At 39.9% G+C, this 9,394-nt stretch overlaps 1 protein-coding gene across 1 annotated transcript in view; it reads left to right on the top strand.

The window, feature by feature from the left end:
- Positions 1 to 9,394, top strand: part of fam13b (family with sequence similarity 13 member B) — a 66,316-nt gene that overhangs the window by 37,956 nt on the left and 18,966 nt on the right. The gene's annotated exons all lie outside the window — the stretch shown is intronic.

Below are 9,394 nucleotides of genomic sequence, written 5' to 3' on the forward strand. Positions count from 1 at the left end.
TTCAGGAGAAGACTGCAACTAGCGACCACCACGCACAAGTATAAATAGTTACGGCGCTCCCGTGACGTCACATTGTCGTGCTACAGGTCGGGAACGGCGAGTGTACAAGAGCCTTTAAGGCTCTCTAGACACGATCAGCAGAAAAATTGTGTCAGCCAGCCTTTCCAGTGCTTTCTTGGTTCCTGGTGCATGTCGGTGCCACATCTTGTGGTGACACAATTCCTACTGCTTATACAGTATGTGTCTCAGTTCTGACCCTATTCTCCTTTTTGGTTTTCCCTTTAATATTGTCACTTGAGTGCAATTGAGCATTGCCCTGTCCAATACTGTACATACTGTACCCACAACAAGTATGTGTTGAATGTAATATGTCTGCATGACCTTTACATACACACGAATACAGTATATAGGTCAGTACAGGAGGATCAGCTTTGTGCTTTTTTTTTTTTTTTTTAGTTTAGTTACATGGGAAATATCAGCAATGGCTAAAAGGATAATGGCATTTTGGTTGTTTCTTGATTTAAAAATAATTGAATCTCATTTTGCAGTGCCCCTAGAGTCCCTGTCTACTTCATAGCAAACACTGTACATAATGTTGTACTGTTAACCTTCTCAAAAGAGAAATCTGTCATTGTGTCGTAATTTAAAACTCAACGCATTGCGACTATCAGTAATTACTGTTGAAAAAGAAGTCGTCCCTCGCTTTCCTTCAGTTCGTCTCACTTCGTGCCCTCCTTTCCCTGCTTTCCACACACTTCACTTCCCGATAAGGTCAAGGCCTGGGCACCAGCACTGGGCACAATGTGTAATATGACTATATATATGACACTAACTGACCTAGATAGCAGCGCTCACCACGTGCGCTATCACTTCTCACCCACAGTTCTGGTAAATCTGTCCTATCTGGCTTTCTGGGGGAGCACTCACGTTCATAAATCATCAAGGAAAAGTATTTATTTTGATTGTCACCCCCCCCCCACTGCTGCTGAAGCAGCTTTGTGTCAACACATTGCCACTTGTAGTTGCTTTGTGTTGGTCATGGACGATAAAGTTGAAGTTTGAGATAAGAGTTTGGCCAAACCAAAAATAATACCAGGAAGGACAAATCAACTCTAAACTAAATGCAGATCTAGTTAATGATTCATGTCCAAAGCTGTATAACATTTATTCTTTCTTCTCCTTTCTCCTCTTTTTTTCTTTCTTGAGGAATTTCTGGAATGTTGTAGAGTTTATACAGGTGTGACCTATTGTGTATTTTACTTTGTTTATGTCACTTATTTGTTTTGCCTCTTGCAAGTACCATGAATGATTGGTGTTGGCGGCCCACAGAACACCTCATGTATCCCTCATCCTGATAAAATAGTGCAGCTTTCCATAGAAACTAGAGCTGCAACTAACGATTAGTTACATTTTCAATTCTGTTGATTCTTTTTACAAGGAACCAGTGCCTAAGGTTTAGTCTTCAAATTGCTTGTAATGTCCAAAGTCCAATAACTTGAAATTTACAATAATATAAAATAGATCAAAGCAGCAAATCCTGTCATAGTCGCTGAAAGTAGCAAAAGACCTAACAATAAATGCAATTGTCAAAATCTTTGCTGTCAGACGGATTAATCAACTAATCATTTCAGCTATTTTAGCAATAGTTTTTGCTTACACCAAAGCTAACTCTAATGGGTAAAACAGACCTAATATTGGTTAACCTATCTAAAAATAAACTGCACAGCACAGTGGGACACCTTGTCATGTATTATTTCTTACTTAGAAACCAGGAATGATTTTAAATGTACAGATTGAATAGACCATTTCTTAATTTTGTGGGCTTTAGCTGTATCAGTGCTCAGAGACACTTCATGGAACTATGTTCCACTATAGACATAACAAACCAACCTCAATACATTGTGTGAATGTTTTTTATCTTGATTACCTCACGGTATGTCTTTCAAAGACAAAAGAACATCAGCACATTGTACCTGGCTCCCACTGAGGCTCTTGATCAGGCAAAAGCTTCCAAGAATGGAGAATACAAAATACTTTGTTTATAGATGACACAAAACTGTAATTCTGCGAGTGTAATCATTTTTGTTGGTATGTTTTGTTTGAACAAGAGTCACATTGTCTTGAAGTACCAGTAAATCTGGCTGGGAGCATGAGTCATTGTGGAGACAAGATATTGAGGGTTGAGAGAGAGAGAGAGAGAGAGAGAGGGGATGATGTAGCAAAGGGGTGCGGGTTGGAATCGAACCCAGGTCGCTGCAGTAAGGGCTCAGCCTTTGTACATGGGGCACACGCTCTACCAGGTGAGCTACCAGGGCGCCCACATTGTATTTCAAATATGCATTTACTATTCAGATATTGTTTCAACATGATGTATGATTCTTGACTTCAGGTTTGGGCATTTGGGCTGGTTGTTTAGTGTGCACCATACTATTCAGGGCCTCTGGCAAAGATGCTTTAACTGCCCTCAACAAATCTCGTTTATTGCTCTCCTACAGTGAGATTCCAAACATCTCTGAGAGCCATGACTTGTATCTGAAAATGGCATTGTTTCTAATGTTTGTTATAAAACAGACTTACCTTGTCCTGGTCCAAACAAAATATAGTTCAGTCTTAGAAGCATAATTTTCTAGTATCTTTTTTGAAGCTGCTGGTAAGAGAATTCATTTAGTTTATATTGAAACACCTCATATTTCAGTGAGGTGTTCTGTAAATATTCTGTTCATATCTGTCTTTATGTTCAAGATATTGCTGTGTTTAAGTATCTTTTTAAAGCGTCATGTCACTAGACAAACATGTCGTCTAATGTAGTTTCTTTGATAGTGATGTGTGAGTGTAATTACATGTACAGTGTAGATACAAGTATACCCAGTGTCTCTTCTTGCCCTGCTCCATCTCTCTCCCTCTGTGATCGGCTCTTTATATATACCACTGTCTCACCACCTCTCCATCACCTCGTGATTAATCATTTGTTAAATGTATTTGTACCTATGATTGTCTGAGAAGCGAAGGAAGGGCTGCTGTTACAAAAGGCTCATAGGGGGTGATATAAAAGACTCAGGTGTGTGTCTGTGATTATGTGCATCTTGCGTGTACATACGATGCTTGTGTGTGTGCGCGCACGCCATTACACAGCCCACTGGGCCGGCTGTAATAACTGCTGAGTTATAGTCACCACTGAGTGGACAAAAAAAAATCAACCACCCCTCCCACTTTCTGCCTTGTGATTGGCCCACAGCACCCATTCCCTCTTTACAATTGGCTCCCAACGTCAGCCCCTCCCATCCCATTGGTCCTCCTGGGGTTGTTGCCTGGTTACATCAGAAGCTCATATATTTGAGCAGAGCTCTGGATGTTTACTGCAGCACTTTTACAGACAGAGTGCAGACTGAGACAACCTCACTCAACACGCTTGACACACACCGGTTCAGAGGACACCACAGTATGCACCCAGGCGATACCCTGGCTCTGCTGCTAGACCTGCTGGTACTGACGCTGACACCTCAAAGTGCTCAATTGGGATAACCTTCCCACTGGATACAAGGCCGACCTACAGACCCCCCCACGCAACCCGATACTGAAAGAGAAGAAATCGGAAGGGAGGAGAGACTGAGAGTTCAGACAGAACAAGCTTAACAGCTGGATACTGCTCCTACAGGAGATGTGTCAAGTGGTGAGTCTGGTTAAAAGTCAAGCTGACTCCTCTGCAGGATTTGAAAAATAAAAAAACAGACTGGACTTTAATAACCTACGTGTTCGCTTGCTGGCCGCACTGGGCAAGGAAGAAGAAGAGACACAACAGTGAAATTAACAGAAACAGCCTTCCAGACATACTGAGCCACCCGCAGGCTGGATCCACTGACATAAAACACCCAAGACAAAATAAAAAGGACAGATCACAGTGAGAGAAAACCCAGCTGGGAAAATGAGAATGGCCTGTGACATTCTGCTGCAGAGGTAAACATCAGGGTTATGTAACTCCTCTAGTCTAACTGGAATGAATGGATGAATGGATAAAGGAGGAAACAAATATGATTGATGAATGAATGAATGAGCACTGGAGGGTTAAAGTGAGGGAAAAGGGGCAAGACATTGGATGAATGAATTGGATTGAAAATGAAAAAATGAGAAGGGCAAAACGAGAAGAATGCATCAATGTATGAATGCTGGAATGAATTAGTGGAAACCCTCCTAATGAGGTTAATGACATTTAAAACCTTTTTTTGTATTATAAATGGAAGAATGAAGGGAAATGAGGTTGGATTGTGTTTCTTGCTCATTGTGTTGTTGCCAGGGAGAGATAAAAGAGACGAGGAAATCTGTCTTTCTTTTACGGGAAAAGATACAGAGCAAAAGACGATGAAAGGGGTTGTGGCATTACTTAATACCTGATATTGTGTTACGCAGTCTAAGTATAAAGGAAGCCAGGGGGGTCTGGCTGAGAATGTGTCAGCATTTTGATACATGTACTGAGGCACCTTTTTTACATTTTCTCAAATTAAGACTTGATCAATCAAATATATCTTTGAATATATCTGAGGCGTGCACCCTTTAGCAAGTAGGTGCACTCATAATTGTGAGAAATCACAACTGTCTGCATTCTGAATTCTCGGTATTTAAATGCTTTTAAAAGTGTAATAACATTTAATAACTTTTTTATGACAACTCAAATTTCTACTACAGTAGTCAGCCAATGTCAAAACCATGAATCACATATTTAATGTATTGTCTCTTTAAGTTTGACAGTTTGTTGACATGTTGACGATGGGTTAGTTGTCTTGGTTAATATCAAGTTGTCATAACAAAGACATGAACCTTATGTTCATGAACCGACTGACTCTTAATGACATAAGTTATAAACGTTTATAAAGACTCCTTCATGTTAACAATAAGTGTTAGCAAAAATTGTCCACTGATTAATTGATCCTTGCTTATCAATATTTGTAAATGTTTCCATAAGATGGGAATTGTATGTGGCACCAGAAACTGACAAACCGTTTGACACACACAAATATTTAATTCAGTTCAATTTTCAATTAAATCTTATTTGTATAGCGCCAATTCATCAACAGAATTATCTCAGGAACACTTTTCAAATAGAGCAGGTGTAGACCGACTCCTTATCAACATTTACGAGCAGACCCAACAGTACCACCCAACTTGAGCAAGCACTTGGCAACGGGGGCAAGCGAAAAACTGTCTTTTTAACAGGCCAGAAACCTCGGAAGATCCTCTCAAGTCGAGGCGTGGGTCGCTCGTCTGCCTTGCCCAGTTGGCTATCCGTGTTCATGGTTATTAAGTATACTGTCCATCCCAACTTCATAATAGGACGCAAGCATCATATATTTTGAGCTCAAGCTTTCAGCAATCTTGCATCAGCGTCTCTTGACTTTGCAAGAGGAATAATTAATGGAAGCAGGATTGAGGAGGTAGAGAGAGGGGCTGTGAAAGATGTGTTGAGTCAACTAAACCAACTAGATCATTATTCTCAGATGGCCAAATGTCTGTGGGCCGATTAGGGGGAAATGAATAAAAGAGAGCTGCACTGGTCATTTGTTGTCCCAAGTTCAAAGCCACTGACTGAAACAAACAAGTGAGCAGAAAACTAAACAGATCTTAAATCTTTGACCTGGTGTGTGTTTGAGTGGGATTCTTTAAATGCAAACATCTGCCTAAAGCTCTGTGAGAGCACTATAAATGTTTACTGTTTCAGTGGCAGCAAGAAGAGCTGTTTATGAGATGTAAAACGATGCTTATGATTCTGTGTGCGTGTGTCTGTGAATCGCAGGCTGTTGTGTGTGAGGGAAGGAAATGCTTAGAGACAAAGTGTGTTGAAGTAGGTTATGACTAGCCAAAGTGAAAATTGCCGTGTGTGTGTGTGTGTCGTGCTGTGTGTGTGTCGTCGTCGCTGTGCTGTCGGTAGTCTCGGTGCGCTGGTGTGCTGTGTCGTGTGTGTGTGTGTCGTGTGTGCGTGCGCGTGTGCGTGCGTGCGCGTGTGCGTGTGCGTGTGGACTGCAGCAGTTTGTTTTGCTGACAGCAGCATCTCTGTGGAATCACAACTAACCTCAAACTCACCTTAGACACACATTCACTCACTTTCTATCACACAACAACACAGTCTCTCTCTTTTTGTTTCTTTTATATGGAGCATTCAGAATAATTAATTGTAAATAGTGAGAGGACACCCTTGATCAGCCCTTTTCCTCATTACCATCTGCACTGAGGACACAAGGTTCCTTTATTGTAATTGTATTCTTTTAATTTAATAGAGCAGACACTGATACTCTTGCCCTATATATGTGATATTTACTACACTATACCAATACAATAGGTTCAGGCCAGTTGTTTACACAACAGCAAAAATTTACATTTGGCCAAATACCAAAATGCAGCAGACACTGTGGGAGCTGGACTGAACCATCTTGAAACTGAACATAAAAACAAGCAGAAGTAATTTTTAAATGTTACTGCAGTATATTAACAGCTAATATATGGAGGTCACAGACCTAGATTACAATAGGATATGAAGCCTAATATTCTTACATCTCATATAAAATATGGTATTCCTTATGGTTTCTGTAATACAAAAACAGTTCTGTTAAATTATGCACAAATCCTTAATGGTTACATAACCAGTAAAACATGCAGGGGCAGTAATATGTCACTAATCTTTTAAAGGTCAGTTGCTCCACATAGAGCTTGTATTTATAGAGATGTTTTTAACACAGGTTAGAGGAATAGATAGAAGCTGTTTGTAATATTATCTATCTGTCTTTTTTTTTTCTATTGAAAATAAATCAGAAGTTCATTAGTCAGCCCTCAGCTGATGCAGTAATCAGCCACCAGAGAGATTCTTCCTGCTGTGATCATGCTGCGGGATCTGGTTAGCAGACTGCAGATTAGCCCGATGTGATCTGAGTGAACCTGGCCAGGATTCATTTTACTTTGCCGTTCACCTCAGATGCTGTTAGGATGTAATTGATAAATAAATTAGTGGAATAAAAATAAATAAATAATCAGTTTTAATCTCGTTTTATATCAGAATCATCAGATCTGAAGGTGAAAGTGGTTGACTGCTGATAATGAGCATAATCGGTCATCTCCGCTTGGAAAAACAAGCAGACCATTTGTTTGCTTTTGAGACATTATCAAAGACAACGTGACAGTGTACTTTAAAAGGGTTTACAGTATCACCGCCAAGGAACAGCAAGCTGAAGGTGTGACTCCTTAAGATGTTATCAAGGTCTTATCTCTGTGTTAGGCTCCCACTGCAGTCAGGGCTGTAGGCCAGTAGCTGATCTAATCCAACCTACTTGGAGCACTTTTGAAAGCCAAGGCTTTATTTGCCAACAAGTGCTTTTTTGGCACCCAACATAGGGGCAGCATATGCAATCAAACATGGATCTTTATCTAATTATCATGTTTTGAATAAACAACAAACAGTTCCTAACTCCAGACTAAAAGGCAGTTTTTCACTGCTGTTGCACCTGTAATCACACCAAAAGTGACCTGACACACCCTGGAGTACACTGCAGCAAGGTGAGAAGTTGAACAACGTCGTACCATTTTCAAACCAAATGTATCTGGTTTCTTGTGTATATATTTTTGTCAGAGTGAGGACCAGTGGATTATTTTTGCCAATTTTTAGAAAAGACAAAATTTAAAAACAATGGACAAAAGCATATATAGAGACACAATAATAATCGGGACGGATACATTATCAGCCAATGATGAGAAATTGATATTATTATAAATGATCAGTTGATATTAATAATCATTGGAATTCTTATGCAAAACGATTGATAGACTTTGTGTTCTTTAAAAGCCAAAGTATGTTTCGTCATTTGTTGTTGTTGAGAAATAGTGATGCTGGTTAGGTTTGGTTAGAGTAGAGCTATGAAACATTAAAACATCCATCTTTTCTTACTTCTTCTTTTCTCATGATTTTTTTTTTCAGCCGATAAGATAACAATATATATAATAATTACCTATCGTGCATTCCTAATAGAGACTGATTTGTGGTCAAATTTGACATTTGTCGTTTTCCTGAACCAAAAGTGGCTTTGTAAGATACTCGATTCACTTCTGTCCTTGTGGTGTCAATCACAGCTTCGACATAATAAGACACAACCGGAACCTCTCGAAAACCACTTTCCCTTACATCAGGGGACTTAGAATACTCAGTCCTATCTGCCCTTCATGGTGTCCTCGACAGGGAAGGAATGCCCAGAAGGCCCCTGTAAAGGGTGTCATGCGTGGTCCTTTAAGGCTCAACTGACGCTGATAGAAATGTTATCTCTGCTGCTTAGGGAGCTCCAGGATGGCAGCAAAACCCCAAAGGCCACAACAGCATTTTAAATCAAGTCTTCAGGGGCAAAATGGTGTAAGGTCAGATATGATCTTTGCTACTTAAGGCACATGGCGATTATGTAATGTCCTTGAGGACCCTATCAGGGATCTATTGTTAGGCATGCAGCCACCCAGTGTGGCCCCTCAGGGTACAACTCCGCAGGAGAGCGTGCTGTCAGATGCTATCGGTGCTTTAAAGGGTCAGTCGCTGCTGTAGGGAGCCTGCAGGGCGTGTTCTCTGCGTTGAGTAACAGGAGAAGAATCGGCAGGAGAGTTTCAAATGACAAAAGATCTGATCTCAGAAACTTAGTCTGGATATTTTTTGATTGACTTTGATTTAAATATTTGTCAGGTGTTGGAGAAATGGGCAAAATAGTGGTTGGCCTTACATAAAGTCAGAAGCTAATTTAAATTTATCCAAGTACTTCTTAATATTTTGACTACTGTTGTTTTTTCTTTTTTGGCAGGTTTATTGTTTGATTTCAACAACACTAGTTCCTCTCTTTCTCTTTCTGTCTGGTTCTTCATCACATAAACATTTAAGATCAAGGTTACAGTGTCAGAAGGAGAATGTGAGATGCTAATGTCAGTAAGAAAGGAGAGAAGATTAAAGAGCAAAGAAAGACTGCAGAATGGCAGAGAAAGGACAATTTGAGAAAAACATAAACAAAGGGTAGAGATGATGTAAACATTTTGGTAAAAAGCATGGTAGGGTGGAATGAGAGGAAGGGGAATGGGAATATGGGTGCTTAGTAGTGGTAAAAGATGAGTAAATGGAGAAATATCAAGGGTAATTAGATCATTTTTGTTTGGATAAAACATTTAATTAAAAATAATTTTAATGGATGAAAAGGACCCTAGAGAAAGAAAGGAGGGCAGAAAACAGCTAAAGGAAAGAAAGAATAGCAACAAGAAACAAGAGAAGGATGAGAAGAAAAGATGGAAAAAGAATAAAGATGGAGGGCATAATTGTGTCCTATCTGCCATTAATAATTCAGTGCGTATCGATCAACCTGAGAACTTCTTACTGCATTAGGAGTGTGTGTGT

Source organism: Morone saxatilis, unplaced genomic scaffold (assembly GCF_004916995.1).
Source record: "Morone saxatilis isolate NCDOM2014 unplaced genomic scaffold, NCSU_SB_2.0 Contig22, whole genome shotgun sequence".
Taxonomy (NCBI): Eukaryota; Metazoa; Chordata; class Actinopteri; family Moronidae; genus Morone; species Morone saxatilis.